The sequence below is a fragment of the Gallus gallus genome, chromosome 5 (genome assembly GCF_016699485.2).
Source record: "Gallus gallus isolate bGalGal1 chromosome 5, bGalGal1.mat.broiler.GRCg7b, whole genome shotgun sequence".
NCBI lineage: Eukaryota > Metazoa > Chordata > Aves > Galliformes > Phasianidae > Gallus > Gallus gallus.
In genome coordinates, this window is record NC_052536.1 from 58,375,609 (window position 1) to 58,402,061 (window position 26,453).

General features: G+C 45.3%; 1 long non-coding RNA gene across 17 annotated transcripts in view; it reads right to left on the bottom strand.

Moving 5' to 3' along the window:
* LOC101751884 overlaps positions 1-26,453 on the bottom strand; it is a 144,685-nt gene that overhangs the window by 40,222 nt on the left and 78,010 nt on the right. For 12 of the 17 annotated variants that reach the window (XR_005860435.2, XR_006939392.1, XR_006939391.1 and 9 more), the window contains one exon: positions 3,684-3,880. The exons of the other annotated variants lie outside the window; for them this stretch is intronic. This is a non-coding gene — a long non-coding RNA (uncharacterized LOC101751884). The remainder of the gene's footprint in view (positions 1-3,683; positions 3,881-26,453) is intronic. 17 annotated transcript variants of the gene reach the window in all.

Below are 26,453 nucleotides of genomic sequence, written 5' to 3' on the forward strand. Positions count from 1 at the left end.
CGCGGCCCGCCTTGGCTCCAAGTTCAAGCCTACTCTGCACACAGGACATGAAACTTTAAAGTCACGTTTTATTTGTACAGCTGGATGCATCAGGTTTATGTTTATTGTCTAATTAGCCAACGAAACCACTTTTGAAAGGATTTTAATGCTTTACCCCCAGTGAGATCTCTGTAGCGAGTGTGTGTTGAAATGCTAATGGAGGCAAAGAATTTCTTTCCCTAGGAATTTACAGTATTGTGGATACATCTCATGGGCCAAACGTTCAGCTGTGATGGCTTCGATGGAGTGCGCTGGGCTATACGTGTAAGGGATTCTGCAATGCGGCAGGACAATGGAGAAGCCCTTGATTAACGTCCTCATTTTTAAGGTGCTTTAAAACTCTACAGCCAACATCCACATTTCTGTCACCTTCCACGTAAGTTTATTAAAAATGCCTCCTATGGTTGGAACGAGATTCACCAGCTCCTTAACTATTAAAGTGTTAATGAAGGTAGCGGGCCTAGCAGTGATGGGTCAACAGTTGGACTAGATGATCCTGGGGGTCTTCTCTAACCCTAATGATTCCATGATGCTATGTATGCCCTGGCATTCACATAACTTTACAGACCAACTCTCTCAAAGCACTTCTGCAGGCATTACTTGCTGCAGAAGTAATTCAAAAATCTCATACCAACATTTTTTTCAACCATGAAACATGAGAGGCAGGTGAGCAGTAAGTGAAGTCATTGGCATATCCTGAGTACCTGAGTAGCAGCTAGTATCTGCTCACTAGAACAGAGGTCTTGCTTCACATTTTGGGGGGTATTTCTGTTATGTTAACAGCGTTCTTAAACTAAAGTGTTTTGGAAAAGAACTGTCTACGCTTATATATTTCTATAAGCCATAAAAAAAGAAGGAAAGGCCTCTAAACATTACAACATTGCCAATAAATAATGCCATTAACCCTTGATTACCTGCCTTATTTAATTCCTCTTCCCAAGTGCCATGAATGCTAAATGATAGCAAATTCTCCCCAGAAACATTAAAAAAAGGTTTCTCGGTGCTGAAGGATGGATTTTACCATTCTGACAGGAGGGGAACTTCTTCACCAAGATTCCTCTCCAGCCCAGCTGAGCCCTCCGGTCACCTGCTTAATTTTCAGACCTTCACACCTTGACATGCCAAGAGACCCACTGTCACAGAATCACAGAATGGCCCGGGCTGGAAGGGACCTCAAGGATCACGAAGCTCCAACCCCCCCCCACAGGCAGGGCCACCAACCTCCACATGTAATACCAGCCCAGGCTGCCCAGGGCCCCATCCAACCTGGCCTTGAACACCTCCAGGGATGGACGGGGCATCCACAGCCTCTCTGGGCAGCTGTTCAGCACCTCACCACTCTCAGAATAAAGAACTTCCCCTGACATCCAACCTAAACCTTCCCTCCTTCAACTTGAAACCATTTCCCCTTGCCCTGCTATTATCCACTCTTTCTTGCATTCTCAGTGCAAGGCAATGACATCCTAGTTGCCTTACTCCTCAGGTTGTTTCATTCAGATGAGTGCATTTTCCTTATACGGTTGCGTGACTCAGCACTGCCTCTATGCCCATCTGCTAATACAGAACCAGCTCCTGAGCTCGGCCCATTTCAAATCTGCATTGAGTTCAAGGATACAGAGTTTCCACCTTATGTCTATCCAAAGACAAATACATGTTTAAAAGCAACAAAATTCTGCACCCCCATACCAGTGCAGAATATTACAGCAGTGCCCACTCAGTCTGAAGAACTGCCTGTTTCATGGTGTTCTCTCTTTGGGCCTGATGCCTCCTTATGCAACTGTCTTATGACCAAACCGGAGAAGACAAGATCAAGCAAATGATTTAGTTTCAAACATGTGAAATTGCTGGGATTTTTTTACACTCAAGCCAGTTGCACTGCTAAGCCAATAAACACAACTTCAGTGGAAAATCTGATGTATCTGATCAGATGGTGCTCCTGCAACGGTGATAGTACATTACAGGAAACATCAGCATGGCAATTTTTCTAGCTGGTGGTAACACTCCAATAGAACCAGCTGATAAAAACGAGGGCTAAAATTGTCAAGACGAAGAGATTTGTTTCTAAAGTTGTCCATACCCCCTTGCTGCATCGCTTGTGCTAACCTTCCCCCTCCTTACAAGTTTTGCTTCACATTTGATCTTTGTGAGCACTGAGAGAAATAGGAGATAAGAGATGAAAAAAGAACCCAAAAAACTTATCTTTGCAGAAAACAGACTGTATCTGCAGTTTATCCCAGAAATCTCTCTGGCTACCCTGAAACGTTTCGCTACCATTCCCCCCTCCCATTTGTATTTTTCACACTGCTGTCTTGCTGCACTCTTGAGTCTCGATGATCACTTAGTGTAGATCACCACCTCCCCACTGAAGTCAATGAGTTGAGTTGGTTTAGCAGTTAAGGATCTAGTTCCTGACAGCTAGACTTTGGCAAAGAAAGGGCTGAACTGTGTTTTGCAAACAAGCAATCCAACGAACTTCATTCTTTTTCTCTGTTCATAAACCAACACTGGTTTGGTAAGAGATATTTGTTATTCAAGTACTTGTTGGACAGCCTGGATCAACAACAGCTCATTCCAGAAACGGTTCATTTCAATTTCTTGCTGCTCATGGGGTGAGAATGTCACCTAAATCAGATAAAGCTGATTCTAATCTTTGAAGGGACGAGTAACCCTTTTAAAAATAGGAGAACAAAGGCTGATGAAGAATAAATGCTCTTGTTCACATGTAAATACAAGCACACATATGAAGAACAAATATTTCCCAAACTAGCATGCAAACAAAAACCTGTCCAGGAGAGCACACACAGAGCTACCAGGGACCTCAGCAGGTTCAGTGAGGGAAGTCCAGCTGCAGTAAGAATCATCAGGGGTTGAAGGGATTCTTATAACCACTCTGATTCAACTTCTGTCCCAGGAGCAGTGGGATTCCAACCTCCAGTTCCTGCACTTACCCACCTACACAGTGGCTGAATTAGAGTATCCTCCCTGCAAGGCTGTTAAGGAAGCATTCAGGCATCCCTTTGTAAAATGCAACGTATAATTGTTCAGTGTTCATATCCGTTTAAATTTTCCTGCTCAGAACTGTTAATCCCAAGGTTGTGAACTACCAGTTCGTGTTATTTCTTCTGCTGCTGGGTTAAAAATCCCTGCTGATACCTTTTTTTTCCCTGATAGGCAGACTGGAATTAAGTTCATTCTCTATCCTTCTTCTTTGGGTGTTTACAGTGATCACCTTGCAGTTCTTGACCAACACCTATTTTTTAAACTTTGGATAACTGATAAAATTAGCAAATAAATCAGAATAAAGTATATCAAGTAAAAGTTGAACTTCCTGTGAACTTCACAGGGACCATCAGGATGAAAACTACGCCCCTAAACTATACCGTGTGCTGTGCAGGACGTTCTTGCCTTGTTTCAAGTACGTGGGCACAGGCAGAAAAACGAGGGATTTTACAATGCTCTGCCACATTTACTGCCTTATTAAAATAGCACTTCAGATCCTGCAGCCTCATTTACTACACCGTATTGCTTCTCTGCTTGCACCACTCTCAGGACAGTCTCTTTGGCTTCAGTATGCGAATGGCGAGCCAAACCAAACCGCTTTCAGAACATTTCATGAAAATGTTAATGTTGCTTTGTTACATTACCAGGCAGATGTGAAGTCTTTCCCGTCCGTATTTCGACATCGTGGTGTTGGTGTGTCAGTGCATACGGCCACGTAGAGCCTTATGGTCCTCCTCACCAGACTGCGCTGCAGAGTGATGTTATTGCAAACAAGAGTCTCTACATGCCCCGCTGCAGCTCTCACCTCATCAAGAGCCAAACGAAGGAACAAGGAAGAGTTCTAAAAGAAGCAGCCAGAAGTGTGCTGGAATTAATTTCAGTGAAATAAATATTTTTGTACAATCAGCTGTACAAGTTCAGCAGTTACTGCATCATTCAAGAATGAAGATATGCTTCTCCAAGCTGCAGGTCATTGCTGTGGATTTTTCTGAACTATGACACTACATCCTCACCACACTTTCTTTTTGAAAGCGAAGCGTAACATAAAGAACTCATTTTATAGCCTGGGTCAGATATAAAATACAGAGGGTGGTGACGCACTGAACAGGTTGCCCAAGGAGGCTGTGGGTGCCCCATCCCTGCAGGCATTCAAGGCCAGGCTGGATGTGGCTCTGGGCAGCCTGGTCTGCTGGTTGGCGACCCTGCACATAGCAGGGGGTTGGAACTGGATGAGCACTGTGCTCCTTTGCAACCCAGGCCATTCTATGATAAAAGCTGCTGAACTGTAGGTTAATGAATGCCAAAGTGGAAATCTGAGTTTCAGAACTGGCTTATCAGATGCAAAAACTACATTTATCTCCAGAGAGCCATAGAATGCTTGAAGTGCCCTTTGAATTCCATGGCGGGTATCTCCCTTTAGCTACCAGAAATCCATATGACTAACATACCTTCTCACTTGTACATCTGCTCCTGAAGACAACACTTCAGCTGCTACAAATCACCTTATCTGCACAGATAGCAAAGGGCCACGTCTATTTCTAGCACTGGAAAGTCTGTCCAGCACAGATTCAGGATGGCAGTGGTGTGTAACACACAGATCTCAGGAAGCCACCTGGGAATTCCCCACTGTGCCCCTCAGCCACAAGGGTTGCACTCTCTTGGCTTAATTTAGCCAGCTGTGGTCTCCGGAGAGGACATCCTTCTAAATATATTAGTGACTCACCCCCAGCCCTAACTTACCATTGTAGAGAAAATTTCTTGTTTATGTCTAGGGAAGCCAAACACATTTTGCCGAGTGCTTCCTTTGGTACCATCTTATACATTTTAATGTCACAGCTGTTGCCAAGCCATGGGCCCTAATATCTCCATAATGATGTCTGGGAAGCTGAGCACATGCCCTTGAACTGCCCAAAGGAGCTGCTGCTGCACCATCCCCTACGCAGACAAAGCAGTCCTTTCCCACATGGTCCCACAGCTGGTCACAGGCTGCCATGTGCACTGAGATACAATGCACACGTTCCAGACAAGGCAGGACAAAGCTCTTCAGTGGAGAAAATTCAGGAAAACATAGAGGTTAGGGTGATTGCAATTCTCAAGCATGCTTTTTTTCATGGAATCAGAATGGCTTAGGTTGGAAGGGGCCTTAAAGATTGTTGAGACCCAAGCCCCGTGCTGTGGGCAGGGTGGCCAACCACCAGATTTTTCATACACTTTGTTTTGTTAATTATTTATTATATTTATTATAAAAATTATTAAAAAAAGACAATAAAAATTGTCTTTTTTTAGTAGAACTGAAAATAATCAACAGATTCAAACCAAAGAGGAAAAAAAAGATATTTTCCTGGACATACCATATCACAACCTGGCAGGAGAATTAAACAAACAAAATCCTCCATGTATTGCTGTAGAAGCAAGAGCACCCCACCCTGCTTGTGGGAGACACAGCCATCACTGAGGCCTGTCCTTTGTGGTCCTTTTCAACCCAGGCCATTCTAGGATACTATGAACACTTAGCACCAGCATCAAGGCCATTGCCCTGAGCGCCCTAAGAGGCTTTTGCAGCCCTTGGAACAATCTTGTTCTGATAACCTACCAAGGCAACCAAAACTACAGGAAAATAAGCACGGACACAGTTCCACAGGCTTGCACATGCACCCTTCCCAATTCACTTTGACAATAGGTTTGTGTTTCTTAGAAGTAATCACAGAATGGCCTGGGTTGCAAAGGAGCACAGTGCTCACCCAGTTCCAACCCCCTGCTATGTGCAGGGTCGCCAACCAGCAGCCCAGGCTGCCCAGAGCCACATCCAGCCTGGCCTTGAGTGCCTGCAGGGATGGGGCATCCACAGCCTCCTTGGGCAACCTGTTCAGTGCGTCACCACCCTCTGGGGGAAAAACTTCCTCCTCATCTCCAACCTAAACCTCCCCTGTCTCAGTTTAAAACCATTTCCTATTTTTCATTGCTCGGTTTGAGGGCTGACTTTCAAAGAACTTCCTGAAAAAGCTGTTCCTGACATTCCTGCCTGGCCATTAATTAGGGATACAGGTGCCTCCATGAGGCTTCTCATTTGAACATTTTTGCTTCCATGCTCTGAGCTATTGACTTCCTCCTTGCTAATCAGCTGCACAGCACAGAGCTAACACCTTAATTAGCCAGCAGTTAAAAGTAGTTTCCAAAATGAAAATAAAACTTAGGAAATGCTTTTCTGGCAAGTGCAATGGATGTGCGCCTGCTATTGATGCAGACAAGGATTATTTTATCTCCTTGGTAGGCAAGACGAGCTCTGAAAGTTCTGATTTTCACTCCTGTTAAAATCAGGTTGGCATTTCAGTGACATTTTGGCCAAACGCAACGGAAACATTTGGTCACATCCTTCCAGCCCTTAATTTCTTCCTTAAATGTGCTTTTTAATATGTCACAGTTGTTAAATTTATAACAATAATTCCCTTGAGACCAAGCAACGGCGCTTGGTATGTGAAAAATGAACAATGCATTTGCATCAGTAAATCAAGAGGAAACTTTAAATAAACGTTTAATTGAGTACAAATAGTCTGAATGTTACTTTAATGAAATTTGACCATTCCGTAGGCTGGTCGTAGCAGGATGTCCTAAATAAGCTCAGCTAAAACATGTGCTGTCCTACACTCCATGAGTTGTAACAAAACCATCCAGATTCACTTCTGATGGCTTTATGGCTTTTAGTCAAGCAAGGAAACTCACTTAAATTGATTTCAAAACTTTCACTTCTTAAAAACAACCATCAAAATCCTTTCAATTCTTAAAAACAACCATCAAAATCCTGGAAGCAAACCTTGCAGTGTATTGGCACTCAGCCTTTTTTGATGGGAGGGAAGACGACTTGAGATTTGTATACCAAAAGACTAGCATAAACTCCTGCTAAATCTAGTAGGGAACCTGAGCACACCAACATTGTGTGAATTGAGGCCGCAGGAGCAAGGGGCTGCTCCGGGCAGGGAGGGCACAAAGCTGGCATGTTCCCTGCTAGAACCGCCCTCTTCTACTCTGGAATCAAAGCTTCTGTTCTTGCTGCCCCAGCGCTGCATTATATAAATCTGCAGGAGTAGTAATTAACAACTTATTTGACCTGTCTTGCGAAGCGTGGAGGACATTTCTAGGCCCCGTGAAAATGCTAGAAGTACCATTAACCTGCATGTTTCTCAGCCAATACAAACAGCTTTCAGTATGTCTCCATCTCCCTCCAGGGCTCAGGGCCACAGCCCTTCTGATTTTAATGGGATTTCTCCTTTGGTAACACAGCGCTCACTGTGCGCCACGATGGCAGGAGGACCATTCAGAATAGGAACGGATTCATTTGCTTTTTCCTTTAAAAAAGCAAAATCAGCCCATTTCAGATTCTGGTCGCTGAGGCAGACATCCCGTAGTGCTTTTAGCCTTGAGCATTTACTCAGACCTCCTTTTGGCTTCAGTACGAGTGCAAACAGTACAGTTTAACAGATACATCAGTGCCCTGGGATTCAGAAGTCCAGCCATCAGCTCTGCTGCTAACCATTGCCACCTGCTTTACCTCTCAGCGCTCTTGCTCCTCTCCCACTCTGTGTCTGCCCTGTCTATTTGAACTGAGCTTCTTAATGCAAATACCATCTTCCTGTAAAAGTTTTCAGTGCCCAGCACCGGAGCCTTGATGTCTCTGGGGACTATCAAACACACAGAAAATAAGAACACAGAGACAGTCCTTCCCTGTTGGCTTTATTAATAAACGTGGGTATTTCAGCCATGATGTATTAGCCTTGTGCTCTCCACTTCTCTTATCTCTAATTAGCTATCTGCTAAAGCCGTTCCGTTCTGAACAGTATAATCCTTCTCCATCTTCTCAGCCCATTGCCCTGCACTATTTATCAAGACTACATTCAGAGAAACGTTAGTACAGTTGCAAATTCAATCACTCCACACTTACAGAATGCACAGCCCAAGATGGCCCACGCCTTCAGTCCTCAGAGTGCAGGCAATGACGTACATGCCTTCTTTCTATGATCAGCCCATTTTTTTCCTCAACTGGCCTTAGACATTCTCTGTCATGGACAACAGAAGCAGCAGAGGTGGTGAGGAACTAAAATGGTGGGATGTCGTGTCTGTGGCTGCAGCTTGGAGAGAAATTAACACATTGTGGACTAGATGACCTTTCAAGGTCCCTTCCAACTCAAATGATTCTGTGCTTTTTCCCCTGCTGTCCTACAGTCTGGCTCCTTCAGCACAGCCCTTTCAAACTGACCTGCTTTGAAAACCACCATTTGTGCAGCCATCTTGAGCTCCTGGCACTCCTCTTTATAACACTTTGCGTCCCATTTACATATCTCTTCCATGCACATTGGCTCTCTGTCACAGAATCATAAAGGTTGGAAAAAACCTCTAAGATCATCCAGTCTAACTGTCCACCTACCACCAATATCTCCCACTAACCCATGTCCCTCAGTACAGCATCTCAACATTTCCTGAACACCTCCAGGGATGGTGACTCCACCACCTCCCTGTGCAGCCCATTCCAGTGCCTGACCACTATCTTGGAGAAGAATTATTTCCTAACATCAACCTGAATCTCTCCGGTGCAACTTGTCCCTGCTTCCTTCTCTGCACTTGGTCTGCTACACTTCCCTCCTCTACCACTGAGGACTGTTTCCACCCCATACACTCCCATTACTATTGCTCCCGCCCAGCTACCTGCCTCCAGCCACCCACATCCTTTCCCAGTCAGCAGGCTCTATCCCAGTCTCCCTTGGCTTATTAGCCTCCATCTGCTTGCAAGTTCTGTTGGGCATCCCCACCACACTGCTTCAGACATAACCTTGGAAGACTCCTCATTCCCTTCCTTTCTTTCCCTTTCCTTTGTGTTCATTCTGGTCCACTCTCAATTTAAATCATGGATTCCTTCTCTGTGTTTTCTGGCCTCCTCTGCTCCGGCTCTCAGCCTCCCTCCAGTACTATGTGGGCTGCTTGTTCTACACAGGAAGACCTGAGGCAGGCAAACCCTGCAAGGATTTCAGTTAAATCCTCACTGAGCTCGTGCAAATTGAGATTTTTTTCAGCTCTGATTTGCCAAGGTGCAGGCATATTTTAAAGGGAAGAGCAAAAATATAACATCCCTGGAAGTAAGAGAAATACAATCTGTGAAGAGATGAGGTCAGAAAAGCTCTGTGTGTGCCGTTCTTCTGAATGAAATTCTTGTACTCAGTCACCAGAAGAGTACCTGCTGCTTCTGGGCAGATATTTTTAAGCACTTGATTCATTAATTGCATTTCACCTGATAAGTTTCTGGGACAGTACCAAAAATAACTGTATTCTCCACTCAGACATGTTTCGAATGGTGCTGTGTGATGATGGGAGAAGGGAGAACATGCAATCGTGTAACCTTCAAAGCTCAGTTCCCATCAACCAGCACTAAATATCAAAGTCTTTCTAGCCAAACCCCTCAAAGTTATCAGGACAGTCTCACACAGGAACAAACCCACTTAACATTTGCCCACACCACCTCTGCTAGCCGTGCGTATCATGAGCATGGTTTCCAGTTATTTCTGTGAGTACGATACAAGGCAGCGTGCCCTTAACCACAGCAACATCTGGCACAACTGGATGGATTTCCAATACTGCAGAAACAAAGGGCAGCTAATAGCCTCATCACATTCCACTTCACTTCCTCAGGCAGAAAGCCACCAGCACCTTCCCTCACTTTACCTGTTCTGAAGACCATGAATCACATCTCTAAAACATAAAGCTTCAAAAGAAATGCAGCTGCGCCAGCCCAGCCAGCAGCTATGTAGGTAGCAAATTCCCCCAGGAGCCAGTCAGCCAGTGCTACTGCTCATGAGGTCTGGGTGGGACAGCAGAAATGGGAATGCACATTTCCCTCCATTCATCAAATTGGAACAAGAATGAGACTTCAGAAAAAAAAAACTGTAAAAAAAAAAAAAACCCAAGCATTTGGCAGAGCCCACGGCTGGGGACCAACCAGGAGAAAGAGAGACTTTGATCACTGAAACTGCAAATGAAGGTTAAAATAAGTTGTTACATAAAGGGGGTTCTTTAGTTACATGAATGTTTGATCCAAGTCACAGCGAAGGATGTGCACCCATTTCTAACGGAAAATCCTTTAGCTTTGGCATGAATTTATCTCGCCGGCCAGACAAATTGCTCATATCAAACTGTCATTTGGATGTTCAGCCATTGAAAACACAGTTAAAGCATGTCCCTTAATTAGAAATCCCGTGGAAATGAAAACAATCCTCTCTGGCATCTGGTTACCCTGGATGGTAAGTTGGACTTATCATCTGGCACGGTCCCCTTCCTGTTTGCGTGGGTGGACCGAGGCAGACGTGGAATTCTGCTCCCCTTCCAAGAGCCCTCTGAGACGTGCAGCCTCCCAGGGCAGGGTTTTGTCTCCTGAAAGAGCCTTGCTGCAAACAGGTCTGGTAGACACAGCGAGCTGCTCAGATTAGAGGTGGGTGGGATAGGCGGCGTCTGCTCAGCAGGGACCAAGAGGAGCTTAGCAGCATTGAAATGGATCAATATATTCTCGGTCTGTTTCATTCCACTAGGCAGGAGTCTCTTTGATCAGGGTGCATTTGTTTTCCTGAAAACTGTCTTTAGTCATCTGCTGGTAAAAACAGTACAACTCCACCACGGCCCTTTCCTTCTGGAAGGAGTAGGTAGTTCATCAGTCCTTCCAAGTCTATCCTTTCTGTTGCTGGCCTTGTGTTATCCAATGCTTCCTTCCTAGCCCCATGTCCCTGCAGCTCGCTATTGTGTAAGAATTCCAGTCTCATTAAAAATTAAAACAGGTCTCAAAACCTCACAGCTGTGCAGAAAATCCTAAAAGTTTGATTCCAAAGGCTAAAAAGCAAAAGGTGCATTTTTAGCAGTGTGAACAGTTGACCATTGGAATGATCTGCATTGGGATATGGTTAAGTTCTGTATCACAGAATTATCTAAGTCAAATAGCATATCATTTCCTCTTGCAGACAGGCCAAAACACGAGCTTTGAGCTCCACCAGGAACAATTTCACTACACAGTGACATTCTCTGCCTTGTATTTTGCCGATCAGCTTAGAGAAGCACAGCCATTCCTTGGGACCTTACACGGTAGCCACTGGGAAGAGAGCCCCAGGTGCTCTGGTTTTGTTCTTGGGGTGACAAATCCATGAGCTTTGAATGATGTACGTTGGTAACAGTGATACACTGCACTTCATGTCTTTGTAAACTTTTGCTTACAACCTCTGCTGATGTGAGGTTTGGGATGCTGCTCACAGTTTAGGAAACAGGCTCCCAGACACCAGACAGCTCAGCCAGGGGGACTTAGGCTGAACTACACAGCTTTTCACCAAAGGTAAATCTAGCTCTTTCTCCCCTCCACTAGGAAGAGATCTTGAAGTGGTCACCAGAACCGAGCACGTATGCAGGAAAGCCTTATCACTCAGATTTCCCAGGTTTTACATAGATTACAGACCAGATTCATGGTAGCTGAGTAATAATGTCTCCTTATCCCACATAAGAACCTGGGGAGACTGAAGAAATGACATCACCTCATTCCGTGTGGCCTCCACACCGGCGGATTCTGAGGTACAAAGACAGAAATGGAACGAGGGGAATCTGCTCTGTGCCAATCGTTCTCTGGGAAACCCACTGTGCTATGGGACCAGAAGAACAACTTTGGTTTGGTTCTGCTCCTTTCCCACCACTTTCCCTCAAGACATTCCCCTGTGCCTGGCTAAGCTTCCCAGGACACAAGATGAAGAGAGGAGATCAACTGCAAGAATAAGAAATAAAAGTAGGGTATTAAACAGGACATTGCTGAAGAGTAATAGGAAGGGTGGAAAGGAATGGGCTCATGCACATTACGGTCCTATAAAAGAGAAAGAATTCTTAAATGAGTATTAAAGAGGGCTAACTCAGTTACAGCATGAGAAAACTAGTTTAACCACCTATTGTGCAGCTGCAGTTAATTTTATGCCAATTTTACAGACCTCCCAGTTATCATGCAATGCTCCATACAATCACCGTGGGTGATGCTCCACTTTTATCATGGGTGCTATTAATGACACCATTACTTGGTTAAATCTTCCATCAAACAAGTTGGATGTTTCCTTGAGTAGGACCTGAGGTCATAAAACACCTGATGAATATACGTGGTGGGAGGATGAATCTGCTTCCTGGCTGCATGGAAGAGAAACACAGGGCGTGTGAGGATGCATAAACTCACACACATACTTTCCACCCAGACAACCTCAGTGGGATCAGCTCCAACCATCTTTGCAACAAACCTTTAACATCTCACTGGTGAGAGGTGTCTCCTTGGGAAAGTCATAAAACAGTCATAGATTTGTGAGAGTTCTAGTCCTTGCTGGGGAACACAGGCCATTTTCTACAGGTTGACTTTATCAGTAGCATATTCTTGTCCATCTCAACTTAATATATAGCCAAGCCACAACTGAGTGATCAGAGAACTAACTACTTCTGATGGCCACCTCCAAATCTAACAGGCAAACAGGCTGAGCAACACCTAAAAGACCAGCAAGATGCTAAATGGGAAATTTTCCTTAACCAGTTAACAGCTTGTTAAATCACTGTGTTGAAGCTGTTTGATTTAACAAGTTGTCTGCTAAACCCTAAACAAGCCTAAAAGCATTGTGAAAATGGCTTCAATTTCCAGGAACCATGCAAAGCGTGTCACTGTATATCCTCGTATACCCTCTGTATACCCTCGGAGGGACATCTGAGCAAGCTTAAGAACAGCAGAAATCATATTTAACTTGACTCACTCAAAAGGCTACTCCCACTTGTCTAACAGCTCACCCCCTTGGGAATAAAACCTCAGATAATCCATATCCCCAAATCACCTGGAATAGGCTCATCAGCACTGAGCGTGCAAGAATAGAAAGAGTATGCAGTCACTGCTTTCTGCTGCCACTGGCCAACAAGATGTTAATTATCAGAGAAATAAAGAGCAATCAGGTGCTGCCATTGGCTGAGCATTGTTGTAACACCTGCAATGTTTGCTGCCTTTAATGCCTGGCAAGAGCAGCAGCACTGCAGTGTATTACAGCACCTGCTGTCCCCAGAGCTCAGTGCGTGCGACCAGAGGAAGACCAGCCCTGTCCCTGGGGTACCAATGGGAAGTTGCAAGAGGAATCACTGATGTCACCACTTCTGATGTGGGAATCTACGGTAAACGTGCTGCTTTGCAAATGTGAAGTTCTCCAGAAGAAAGGAAATTCTGCAATTTGGGAAAAAATGCCAGGTGACTTTGGATACAATACTTCTGTTTCCTTGCAACCATAGAAAAGACAGTTCCTGGCTTGGCTGGAATTGTCCATGTGAGCTGACGCACGTGTTAATAATCCTAAACCACCAGTTGGCTGAGCCTCTCCTGGTGACCTGGAGAAACAGTGGAAACCGTTTTGACCCTGTGATTTTCATTGATGTTCCTCTATGGCTTGCTCTGATGGCTTCACATGGAGAGCCAGGATTCTGCTAACCTGCAGACACAGTGCTGTAGCTACAACTTCCCAATGGAATTCCTTAAGGATTAGGAAAAAAAAACACCCAAGATTTAGAATTGGATATCACTGCAATATTTCCATATACTTAGTCCTGCCCAGTGCTCCTGGTTATCAATGCCTTTGGCTTATATGACTTCTGATGCAAAAAGCAAACATTTATCACATGCATGAGGTTTCAGCCCCTGTGTGTTAGAAGTGCCCCAATTCTGACAGTTCTGGAGCAGATGCAGCCCATGACACTGCAATGTGCTGCAACCACAGAAGAAATGAAAACACAGAATTTGTTTTACATTGAAATTAAATAAAAAGAGTGTTTTGTAAATAATGAAATGCACATTTTCACAGCTATTTTGATAAATTCTGAAAGACATGGACTTCCCATGACTCCAGGCCTTGTCAGTGTGTCTCCGTGTCTTTGGGAAACATGGAGATGTACACCTAAATTTTACCACTGCCATTATACTGAAGCATTAACATAGGTACAAATCAATAAAGTAGAGTCAATCATAAAAAAAAAAAAATCATGGGATACGTATCCAGTAACTAGTGGAAGAGGCTCCTTAAAGGAAGTGTTTGAACATCCTACGAGACAAAAAAAAAGTACAGATTAGCCTGCATATACCCAATGAGCATGCTATAAAAACTTCAACAGATCTTTTTAATCACTGTGACTTCAATAAAATATACTCACACTCCATGCGTATAGAAACGCCAACAGCATCATAACTAAACCTTCCTGCTCCCATTTGAAGCCTTGAAATTCTCACCTACATACTGGTGCTATTAATAATGACTGCTTAATTGCATGTAGAATTCCCCATTAAATCTCCCAGTGTAAGTCACACTGTTCTAATTACACACAAACAAGCAAAAAAAAAAAACCAAGCAGAAGAAGACCTACCAATACCTAGCACGGCAGTATCTATCTACAGATCCCTAGCAAAGGTCCTCTAGTGTCAAGGGTTTATTTGCTCAATCTGACACAGGTAGAATCATGAGTCCATCTTTTCTTTCCTTCACTCCTCCAGTAACAGGCAGCTTCAGTTTGCAGGATGATGGTGGTGACGGGTTGATGGCTGGGCTTGATGATTTTAGTGGTCTTTTCCAACCTTAGTGATTCTATGAATGGTCAGAGGACTGTAACAGACAAACATTAAATGCTTCGCTGAATCTGCATCTGCAGCACCCTTAGACAAACTCTGACATCTCTACAACAATCTAACAGTGGGAAAGGGAAGAGGCCATAAAATTGGATTAGTATTAAAAGTTGGCATTTCAGCTTTCCCATTGCAAGACAGAACCCAACAGCAAAAATGGAAGTGAGAAGGTAAGCACTGATACACCTGGACAAGGCACCTGCAGACACACAGCCATCTATCTAGAGACAGAAGACACCCTGACCCATGCTACCACTGTCCTACACAGCCAATCTGTGTTCATAAAGTTCCTCATTCAGGCACAACCATGCCCACCTGCACCACCCAACAAGATCAGGCTGTGGCTAGCTGTGGAGCTCGCTATATGTGTGTGGTCAGGCTTGCAAATACAATACTGCAGTAAGACTATAAAAGACATCTTGAACTCAGTTTTTCCAGGGCTGATGTAACTGGGTGGGGGCACTACCAGGCTTGTGATAAGCTGAATATAATGATGGTTGAAATGAAACATTTGCATATAAAATTTAACTCCTAGAGTTTACTAGCAGCAGGGAGATAATGGTGTAACAAGCTGATGAAGAGTCATTATGAGATCATATTCATATTAATCTGAAGCATGTAGGCATTGTTTCTTGGAGGAAGTACTCACTGTGTGTAGTACAGTAAAAACTGTGTTTTAAAACAAAGAGATGAAATAGTTGCTTTGACACAGCAACAGCACTGTCATTGTAAATCTGCCGTGCCACGTATTTTATTGCATTTTCATAGCAGAAGAGGGAATTTACGATGCGATGCTACAAGTCCAGCCAGCCTTGTTCTGTCAGTGGGGTACCTCTCTTAACTCACATCTAAAATATTTGCTGATACCGAAACGTGACTGTGAGATACAAAAACAACCTTTTACAACACAAGAGAACATTATATTCATCTAGCTCAGAGCAAAAAGAAGAAAAACAAATAGCTTGAGCATCTGTTTCTGCAAAGCGTGGACCCTGCTCTGCAAATAGTTCTGTTCTATGGAAAGTGCACAGAGAGAATTACCAACTGAGCTTTTGCAGACAAAGTAGTAAAGATGCTATTACTATTGTTATCAAATGAAAGATACATCACGTTTATCATTACTTTTTGAGATAAGAGCTACCCAACATAGAAACACACTTGGGCTTGACCTCCTTTAGTCAAGTACCAATACTGATGGTGTCAAGACGTTGTATTCATTCTTTACAGATTACACTAAGCAGCGACTAGTCCCACGCCGTCAAAGACGGATCATTTACTTTCATTAGGGGGACCACTTATAGTAGATTTCATAGACTGATAGAATCATTCAGGTTGGAAAAGATCTCCAAGATCCTCAAGTTCAACCCCAGTCCACCCCACCATGCCCACTGCCCACATCCCTCAGCACCACACCTCCACAGTTCTTGAACACCTCCAGGGACGGTGACCCTACCACTTCACTGGGCAGCTGTGCCAATGATGAGCGCTCTTTATGAGTATAAAAGCTTCCTAATATCCAACCCAAACCTCCTCCGGTGTGTTTCTAATGTGCTTGCCTAAATAGAATTGGCACTTCGGCGTGACAGAACCAGATCCATTCTGAACAGAAGCTAAGTCTCCTGATAATTAAGAATTCAGCATTAAGAATAATATATTTGGGAAAATTTCTTCTCCGAAAGAGTGGTCGGGCACTGGAATGGGCTGTCCAGGGAGCAGATTGAGTCATCATCCCTCGAGGTGTTTGATAAATATTTAGATGCTGTACTAAGGGACACGGTTTAGTAGCAAAACACTGAATGGTAGGACTGGATGATCTTGGAAGTCTTTCAACCTTGGTGACTCTAAGAATTAGAAAAAAGTATGTGTGACACTGAGAATTCAATTTGATCCCATTATTTCACAGAATCACAGAATAGCCTGGGTTGGAAGGGACCTCACGGATCATGAATCTCCAACCCCCCTGCCAGGCAGGGCCACGAACCTCCCCATTTGCTAGACCAGGCTGCCCAGGGCCCCATCCAACCTGGCCTTGAACACCTCCAGGGATGGGGCATCTACAACCTCTCTGGGCAGCTGTTCAGCACCTCACCACTCTCGGAGTAAAGAATTTCGCCCTCACATCCAACCTCAATCTTCCCTCTTTCAACTTAAAACCGTTCCCCCTTGTCCTGCTGTTATCTACTCTTTCAAAGAGTTTACTCCCTTCCTGTCTATAGGCTCCCTTTAGGTACTGAAAGGCTGCAATGAGGTCACCCCGCAGCCTTCTCTTCTCCAGGCTGAATAAGCCCAGCTCCCTCAGCCTGTCCTCGTAGGGGAGGTGGTCCAGCCCCCTGATCATCTTTGTGGCCCTCCTCTGGACCCTCTCCAACAGCTCTCTGTCTTTCTTGTACTGGGGGCTCCATACCTGGACACAGTACTCCAGATGGGGCCTCACAAGAGCAGAATAGAGAGGGACAATCACCTCCCTGTCCCTGCTGGGCACCCCTCTCACGATGGAGCCCAGGATACCATTTGCTTTCCAAGCTGCAAGAGCACACTGCTGGCTCATGTTAAGTTTGTCATCCATCAGGACCCCTAGGTCATTCTCTGCAGAGCTGCTCTCAAGGACTGCTCCTTCCAGTCTGTATAGATGCCAGGGGTTCCTCCGGCCCAAGTGCAAAACCCTGCACTTTGCCGTATTGAACCTCATTAGATTCACCCGGGCCCACCTTTCAAGTCTGTCAAGGTCCCTCTGAATGGTATCCCTTCCTTCCTCCGTGTCAACCACACCACTCAGCGTGGTGTCGTCAGCAAATTTGCTGAGGGTGCACTCAATTCCATCGGCGATGTCATTGATAAAGATGTTAAAGAGCCCCGGTCCCAAGACAGACCCCTGAGGGACTCCGCTCGTTACCGGCCTCCACCTGGACATGGAACCATCGATCACCACCCTCTGTCTGCGGCCTTTCAACCAATTTCTTATCCAACGAGTGGTCCACCCATCGAATCCACATCCCTCCAATTTGGAGATAAGGATGTGGTGGGGGACCATGTCAAAGGCCTCTTATTTGATGGGTTTCTGTTCACCTTAGCAGACACAAAAAAAAAATCCTCCAGGCACAATGAGGAAAAGAGCAACTTGGTGCAGAGCTTATGAATAAGACAAAAGCAACAGATAGTGGGTTGGTTTAAATCAAGAGAAAAATAATAAGAAAAAATACTTCAGAAGCATTTGCAGGGAGGAACATTCCACCAAGACAAAGTCATCTGTCCTTACTTTCCCAAAAGCAGCACGATCAAAGCTGATTATGGGATTTCAAGCCCTGAATGTTTCTTTGTATTGCCCAAGCAGAGAGTGAAAATGCTTTATGATACCAAAAAGACAGAACGAAGATCCTCAGGTATTACAAAGCAGGGACCAGAACTTAACGCTTTTAAAAAGACCAGTGCCTGCAATCCACCCGCACAATGACGTGAGACATGGGCCATAGGAGACATGGCTGGCTGTGTAGTTTTAGGTAATGCACCAATAGAATACTAAACAACAACATATGCACTGCATTTGTAATGAGATTGGACTTTTAACCTTCTAAAGCAGTGGGAAACAATAGGGCTTTTAAAAATACCAGCTCAGAGGTAAGAAGGGGGTCAGCCTCGTACAATTTATATTTATAAAGTTGCATAGCTGAGTTTCACTTTGAATTAGAAATTATTTGAAAAAGTCAGAGGAAATCAGGGGAGGAGGGAGAAAAAGAATGTTGGCATAGGGGAAAGAACGAGGAGACAACAGAAGAGATGGAGAGAGGAGGCCTCTCAAAAAGCACCCAGGGAATTATGCTCCCCCGGGCCCCAGCTCACACGTTGCCATTAGTGATGGCTCATCCACTTGCCTGCAATGCAACACCATGATTTGATGGGCACCTTGTCCTCTCTGCATACATGGAGCTCAATCAGATGTTAATTCCTTCAGAAGTACCAGGCAACAACCATTCTGTCTAGATAGATGACCCACATGAAACTGAAGTCAGAACCTCAGCTGCTATAAATGAGATCAGAGTGAATCCAGCTGATTCACACTAATTTAATGAACCTGATGAACTTGCCACGGAAAATGTCAGAAAGCAATGAACTGCTTTAATGACAGATAGAAGCCTGAAGCTCATTTCATACACCACACAAACCTTGGGAAAAAGGAGAGCAGGAATCGAGCCCCATACCAGAACATCTGCATTGGGTCTGGGCAGAGGGCCATGCTTCAACTCCATACAAAAGCAGGAGTTCCCCAAGAGGCAAGCAGTCACGTCCTCCATCCTAATTCCTCTCCTGCCTTGTGCTGAGGAGAGGGGAGCTCCTCTCTCCAGTTCAATCCAGCACAACCCTGAGCTCAGCAGGTCCACGTGAGAGCCGCACGCTTTGCCCACGCTTTCACACACCAGGCTAGAGGCCATGTGACAACATTTCCCTCCCCAGACAGGTTCCAACAGCAGCAAAGCAAATAAAAGAACTACCAAAGAAAAAAAAAATAGAAGAGGATTCAAGATTACCAAATTCTGACACCATTTTTGGTAGAAACATGGCACTAGACAGGATCACAGGAACCCAGATCGCTGCAGTCTCAACCAAACACAGCAGTGTTCAGGAGGACCCAAAGGACATTTCCATCATTATCAGATATTACAGGCCAGTGGACATCATTACTCAATACCCTACTGAGCCAACCACAGCTCTCTGGGAAAAGACCAAGTGCTACAACCCTGACCTGCCTCAGGTAGAGCACAGGAGGTCAGCAGAGCCTCACCAACACAGTCATGGGAATGTGTTACATCAAAGAACGTAGCAAACAGATAATGTTGTCCCAGTCCACAGGGACAGCAGAAAGAAACCTCAAGCTTCCTGTCAGGGAAATGGAAGGAGCTAAGAGAAAGCCAGCTTCCCCAGCCACTGTGCAGGAGCTCCGTTATACCTCCAGCAGTACAACCTGAACAGCTGTTCTACAGCCCCGCATTGCCCTGTCAGCCACAGACTTGCAGACTGTAGATGCTCGGGATAGGGTTAGGGTAAAGGCCCTTCCTTGGGCCTGAACTTTAAGCACACTGTTCTGTCTTTCCAGCTGTGTGGAAGCAGTCTGCCCTCAGCTATCCACCCAGGCACTGCCCGTGTCACTGCTGCGGCACTCAGAAGCTGGCACCTCCTGTTCACGAGGCTGAGCAGCGCTGCAAGCAGCCAAGCACTCTAGTCCTTCACCAAGCAAAACAACTCAAGGAGGATTTGGCAGGAGAAGGAGCAGCAGAATCTGACCCAAGTCAAATGCAACTCTCCAAGAAATTCCTTTTCACTTGCAAGTGACATACAGACTTGGCCTGCCTTCCTCTGACTTACCAGCACCCTCCTGCAAGGCAGCATTAGAAAAGAGCCCGTCTCACCCAGGGATGTTTTTCAACAATACTTCATGTCCTCTTTTACTGTCTTCTTTTTAAGCCACTCCCAAGCTCCGTTCCTTCTGCTCCCTACTCAGATCAGACTAATAAGAACATCACCTCAGGGAAAAGACTTGTACACAGACAGACTTCCTCTTCAGAGGATCAAACAGACCAGACTGTTCCTTTTCAAGTTTTATTAATCCTGGTTCATAATTTCCACCACATCATTAGTCATTTCCTATTATTGAATAGCTGGTAGCGGCAGCATCGCACAGTAAATAGCAAGATAACCGTGCCACCTGCAACTTCTTGGCTGATACCTTCCCACAGCCACATCTGGGGAAAAGACGAAGAGGTAAAATTAAAAGCCCAGCCACGCCGACTTTTTTGATCTGTGGCTCATTTCTTTTATCCACATCATCTGCTCAGCTGGCTGCATAAGCTGCTGCAGACCTTGTTTAAAAACAGCTCCAGAAGATTAACACTAAAACCAGCAGTTTGGAAATGTGGTGATTTTCACTGGAATGCCCGTTCTGAGGCATGCAGGGTCTGAGGGGATCTTGCTGGTTATCAGGCCTTGTTATTTATTTGGTTTCCTAAGCTTTTCCTAGTTTGTCAACATCCTTTAGGTAATTTTCCCACCAAAAATGGGCAGAGAATTCAAATGCCTTGAAGCAGTCTGTTTCCTATTGAGTTTTTCTTGCCCTCTCCAGTGAAACTTATTTTGCTAATAATATCCTTTTTGCCTTCTACCATCCAGCTCAGGAGACTAATTGGGAAAGAAGAGCACAGTCCTTTCAGTTTCAGTGTAATATCCCAGGAGTTAGACTCAATGATCCTTATGGGTCCCTTCCAACATGGGATGTTCTATGACTCTATGATCTACATACCTGGAGTGTTCCTTTGGACCCCCTTCTTTCTTTCCATGTCACAAGGGTCCCCTCACACAAGTTCTGGGTCAGATTTCTATGCGGCTCGCTGTTTGGTGGAGCAGGGCAGACCTCCAGTCAACAGCTTGAGTCAGAAGTGTGTGGCTGCAGTGACCATGGGACAGCTGTAAGAACGGGGAGACCTGATTTCCACCCCAGCAGTAGAACTTCTCCTCTTTCCTTCTTTCCCATTATCTCAGTAAATTTTCCAGCCACCCTTCTCCTGGCCTGCTGTTTCCACACAAGCTCTGCAGGACAGCCTCACCCTGGCCCCACACCAAGTTCACCGAAGGCAGTGAGTCCTCCCACCATCTCCAGGGCAGGCAATGGAGTCCCCAGGACTCCAAAAGGATTTCCTCCTTTTCACTTGTCCTCGTGAATGCAGCCTTGTACACGAAGCACAATCACTTGGGCTGAAGTGTGTTCCTAGCAGGAAGGAATGGCTTTGGGTTTATGGCAGAGCAGGTTTCTGCTGCAGACTTCCTGCATGACCTTAGGGAAGAAGTCACTTGTCATAAGACTTTCTCAGTGCTTGTTTCAATTCGTGCTCATTCTTCTGAACACAGATATTGTTTATTAGAGGTCATCTGAGTCCTAGGTGAAAAGAGGTAATTAAACGCCTGATGACTAATGTGTTTAACACATTAACATGTGTTTGCTTTCATAGGGGCTTTGTGAAAATGTGATCTGCCAAACTTGTGTGCCACTGCTGGCACTCAGTGCTTCAATCTGCCAACAAGAGGTAGCAACACCTGAGTGCATCTGTCCCCGTTTACAGCAGGCCAGTGGGACAGCCAGCTTAGTGCCCCAGAACTTGTGCTGTCTTTACCCATAGCACAAGAGAATCGTCCTTTGTAATCCAAGACATCTGCATGTTTCTTTATACTTGCTTATGTTTTTAATCTCTATTATTTTCCTACATACATATAAGCGTATGCTTTTAACATACACTTATTTATATATTAGGTAAAACACACCTCTGTTTTAAAAAACAACAGAAGCTAACTTCCCACAAGCAACTTCTACTTCCCTTGACTGCTTGTGTGAACAGTCCATAACCACCCATTCCCTTTCCTCCTGAAATACACAGAGCACAAGAACTGCTCAGATTGTGTTCTTCTCTGTGTGTCTATCAAACACTCGCCTTTCAGACTATCATTTTCTTCCTTTTCTCTGATCCAACCCCCTAATTCCATATGGGCTTTTTGTGTCCCTGTCTCCCCTGTGGTGTGGGCAGATAGACTTGTTCACATCTTGAGAAGGAAACGTAGAGGACAGCATCACCGCAGGTCAACAGCATTCCATGGCAGGATATTTCAAAGCACTTTGAATCTTACGGCATTTTTCACGGACACAGTTTGAAGCGCAGTTAGATTGAGCTCAGATGAACACCCAGTAGGACATATTGCCTTTAGGGTTTCCAGTGAGAAAGGAAGGAGTAGCGCTGGGATTCAGGCACTGAGATGCATTCCTGATGCTGCCGCGGTGGTCTTGTGTGAGGCAAGAGGTGTTCACCCACCTCCCATGTCTCACTCAGTCTCCCATGCCCACCCTCAGCAACGGCAGGAGCTGCTTTCCCCAGACACCCCTCTCAGCTCTCCATTTCCTCTGCTCTTGCAAGGGAGCCTAGAGCCCTGATGCTAACTGGGGCTCCTTCAACAAGCCAAGGGGGGTGAACCAGGCAACAGATCCCACAGGGAGTCCCCAAATTCCTTAGCTGTTACAGCAGACTTTTCACTGTTACCCAGGCAAGCAACTTAACCCCCTACCCTCCTTCTAGCAAGCGTGAGCTAATCCTGCACAATAAAATCTTCCTCCCTTCGTGGAGTGCAAAAAGCTCTAATTAGCGTTCCTAAAGTATCTTCAGGCCTCAGACCATAAAAGTGTAAATGGCTCATCTTCCAAATAATAGCAATAAAATCCTGGAATCAGTAACTTGACCGTAACTGCTACATGGGTATAATAAATTGCTTTTGCCATCTCAAAATGAATTGTCATGAATCAGGGCCTTTGTTCTCACAGTCAGCGAGTTATTTTTTGCCCTTCTGATGGAATTCCTGCAATAACAATGGGGGAAGCATGTAATGGAGAGTGACGGGCATCTTTATAAACAACCTCGGTCACGTGAGCCATATATCAGAGAAATAGATTTTTAGTACAGTAACATCTCAACAGCTTAACGAAGATGGGGAAAGCCTGTTCATCTGGTTACTCTGTACAGAGACAGAGTTTTTTATGTTAAGCTCCTATGATCCTAGAAGTTAGCCAAAAGGAAGGAATCATTTCCAGCCATATTTTTCAAATGGGAAACGGAGGGCAATAAGCAACTGACCAGATCCGAGGAGTCTGAGAGAGGACTGGGAACTGAGCTCAGCTCAGGGCTTTAACTGCAAGCTTCCCCTTTTCTTTCAGTCCTCAAGGAAAACCCTGCCTTTGCCAGGATCCCGGGCACAAAGCTGCTGTGTAACTCCTCCGTGACAGCAAGCACTGCTGATCTCCTGTGCACAGCAACAGAAGCCTGGGATTTGAGCCCCACTGTGCTCTTTAGCCCCATGCAGGATCAAACCCTGACATCCCAGGTTTGAAAGCCTTGCATTTCACATTCCTTCACCAATGGGAACAGCACATCTTAATTCAAGAGAGGGTCAGGCTGTAGCTCTTTATAGCAAACAGGGAGGAGGGAATGGTTTGTCATGGAACCTAATTATTTAGCAGCGTGCTGAAAAGTTGTCTGGCAGAGTCTGCCCTTGCAGACAGCACTTTCTCCCCTAATAGTGATCCTGATAGCAGGACTTTTATCAGCAGGGCAGCACTGTGCTCTGCTCAGACCCCAGTGATCAAGTGGCCTTCACAGCTGCCACCACTTCCTATTAAAAGGCTACAAGGGGCCTGTGAGATTAAGAAAGGATAAAAACAAGTACTTATCATTTGGGAAGTAATGTCACTAGTTATCTAAAGCAACGTAATTATATCACAAGCTTTATCTGCGAGTGGCTTTTTCCTTCCAGGGGGTAGGAATAGAAAAACTTTTCACTTCATAATGAGTCCTATTGGAACTCCATTTTGCCCTTGGCAAAAGGCCATTATCCAGCAGAAACATGTAATCATCCTAAAAATGCATAATGGCATGGAAAACGGACAAGTAGTTTCTTGAAATATTGTTTGTAAAAGGCCTAATTTATAATGGGGATTGTTTGTGTTAGGGCCTTTTGGCATGTATGGTTAACAAGAACTTGCTGTTCTGCTGCCAGTTTGTCTAATCAAGAGGGCCTTGTGTAGGCCTCCCTCGATATGGCCATGGAAACAATGGGAGCCTTTTTCAGGAGCTGCCCCATCATGACAGAGCACCCCACTGCTTAATCTGTTGTTGTTCCTCGCGATGGACACCGCTGCTGTCAATGTGCCACATCAAGACATAAACATCATCAGATTGAGTGCAATGCTGTCTATCTAGAGAAATATTAGGAATGAGCTGGCAGCACCGTTAATTGAGGTCAATCATGCAACTGTTGGCTCTTTGTAGCGATGCCATGGTGTGACCAACGCCTTCCCTCTGGAAAAGCAGCAGTTTGCACACATGCTATGAATGAAAGCTCTGGCCCTGCAAAGAGTTGGATCACATGCAGGAGAAAGCATTCTCCAAAAGGAAATGAGAAAGTCACAGAATCACAGAATGGCCCGGGCGGGAAGGGACCTCAAGGATCACGAAGCTCCAACCCCCCACCACAGGCAGGGCCACCAACCTCCACATGTAATACCAGCCCGGGCTGCCCAGGGTCCCATCCAACCTGGCCTTGAACACCTCCAGGGATGGATGGGGCATCCAAAATCTCTCTGGGCAGTCTGCAGTAAACACTCCTCACCTGCTTTGTTATTAAATTCAGAGTACACTTTGCTTGTGTTTTATATGCGCAAAAAGGGAGTGCGAAAAGCCCCATTATATCTACTGATACTCTTATTATAAATGCTAACAAATACGTAGGCGTATCAGGCATCTTGGTCCATGGCAAACTGAAAGCTCTCTCTGGTTTACAACCTCTGCAGGTACCCAATATGCCTTCTGTAATCCCTCCAAACATCTTCCTTTATGCTGGGAAAGGTTCCACCCAGTGCTCCTGGCTGATCCAGCGCTCAGCCCGCATACCAGCTCACAGGAACTTTCCTCCAGAACAGAGCCAAAGCTGCACAATACAAGTCCCTGCCTGAGCCTCCTATTGATCCTGGATTTGGGAAGCAGGGTGCCATGCAGAGGGGGGGATATGTGCTGGAAAGCAAGCATGAGAGTTTGCCTTAGAGCAGAGCACAAGATGGTACTGCTCCCACCAGTGAGCCAGGGGCGCAGCACAGAGGGAAAGGAGGAACCATGGGGTTCAAGACTTCCAGCGCCAAGATCCAGGCCTGAAAAGTTGTACCTCGTGACACAGAGCAGTCATTTGCTGTAGGTTTGTGCCTCCAGGCCTCTGGCACAGACAATGCCTACTGAGCCTGGCACTGTATGTGCCTTTATTTTAAGACAGTCCTTGCTACCGAGGGCTTAGAATTGACACAGAATGGTATTTTTAACAAAAGTACAATAATTGCCACAAGTAAGATGAAAACAAAGCTATAATTTGGACAGCTTGACAGTATGTGAAGGCCCTCTGTAGAGAAACACAGTTCAAAGCATTTTTGTCTTTCGGGCATTTTTGCTGAATCCATGGGTATCTCCATAACGTATAGAAAACAAGAATCCTTCTTTATTGGCTCCAAAGCTGTGTTTGTACAGCAACTTCTGAAGAAGGCGCTTCTTCCTTCCATAACCAAATAAAATGATCCCTTAGGTTATTTATAGTCCTCATGGCCCAAAGACATCACTTGGCTCTCTACCACAAGCCCAGCCGTGTGTTACTATATTAAAAAATGCGAAAATGTAATTACGGGGTACTGAAGCCAGTGTCTGCAGACAAAACCTGCCAGAAGTGAGGAGACAGGAAACGCGGGCCCTTCGCAGCCGCGCGGGGCCTTCCCTGCCTCGGCCCTCTCCGGGACTGAGAGGGGAGAGACGGGGCCTGGCTCCGCAGGGCGGCTGACTCACATCTGCCTTTCTGTAGGAACTGGTGTGCTGTAAACTGCAAGTGCAGTCCTCACCCCCACAGCTTAAAAATCCTTCCCTGCCAATCCAGAGTGTGACACCACTTATGTCTGGTCACACTGAAGCCACCCAGTCTTCATATGGAGAAAAGAGCCTGGATTATTTCCCCTTCGCATCACAGCACTCTTCCACAATGGAGGGCTGATGTCACCGGGTCACAACATTTATCCTCGTGCCCTTGATAGCCCAGCTTTCATTTATCTTCCGCTTCTAGACTGCACATCTGTTCTTCCCTCAGAATCACAGAATCACTCAGGTTGGAAAAGACC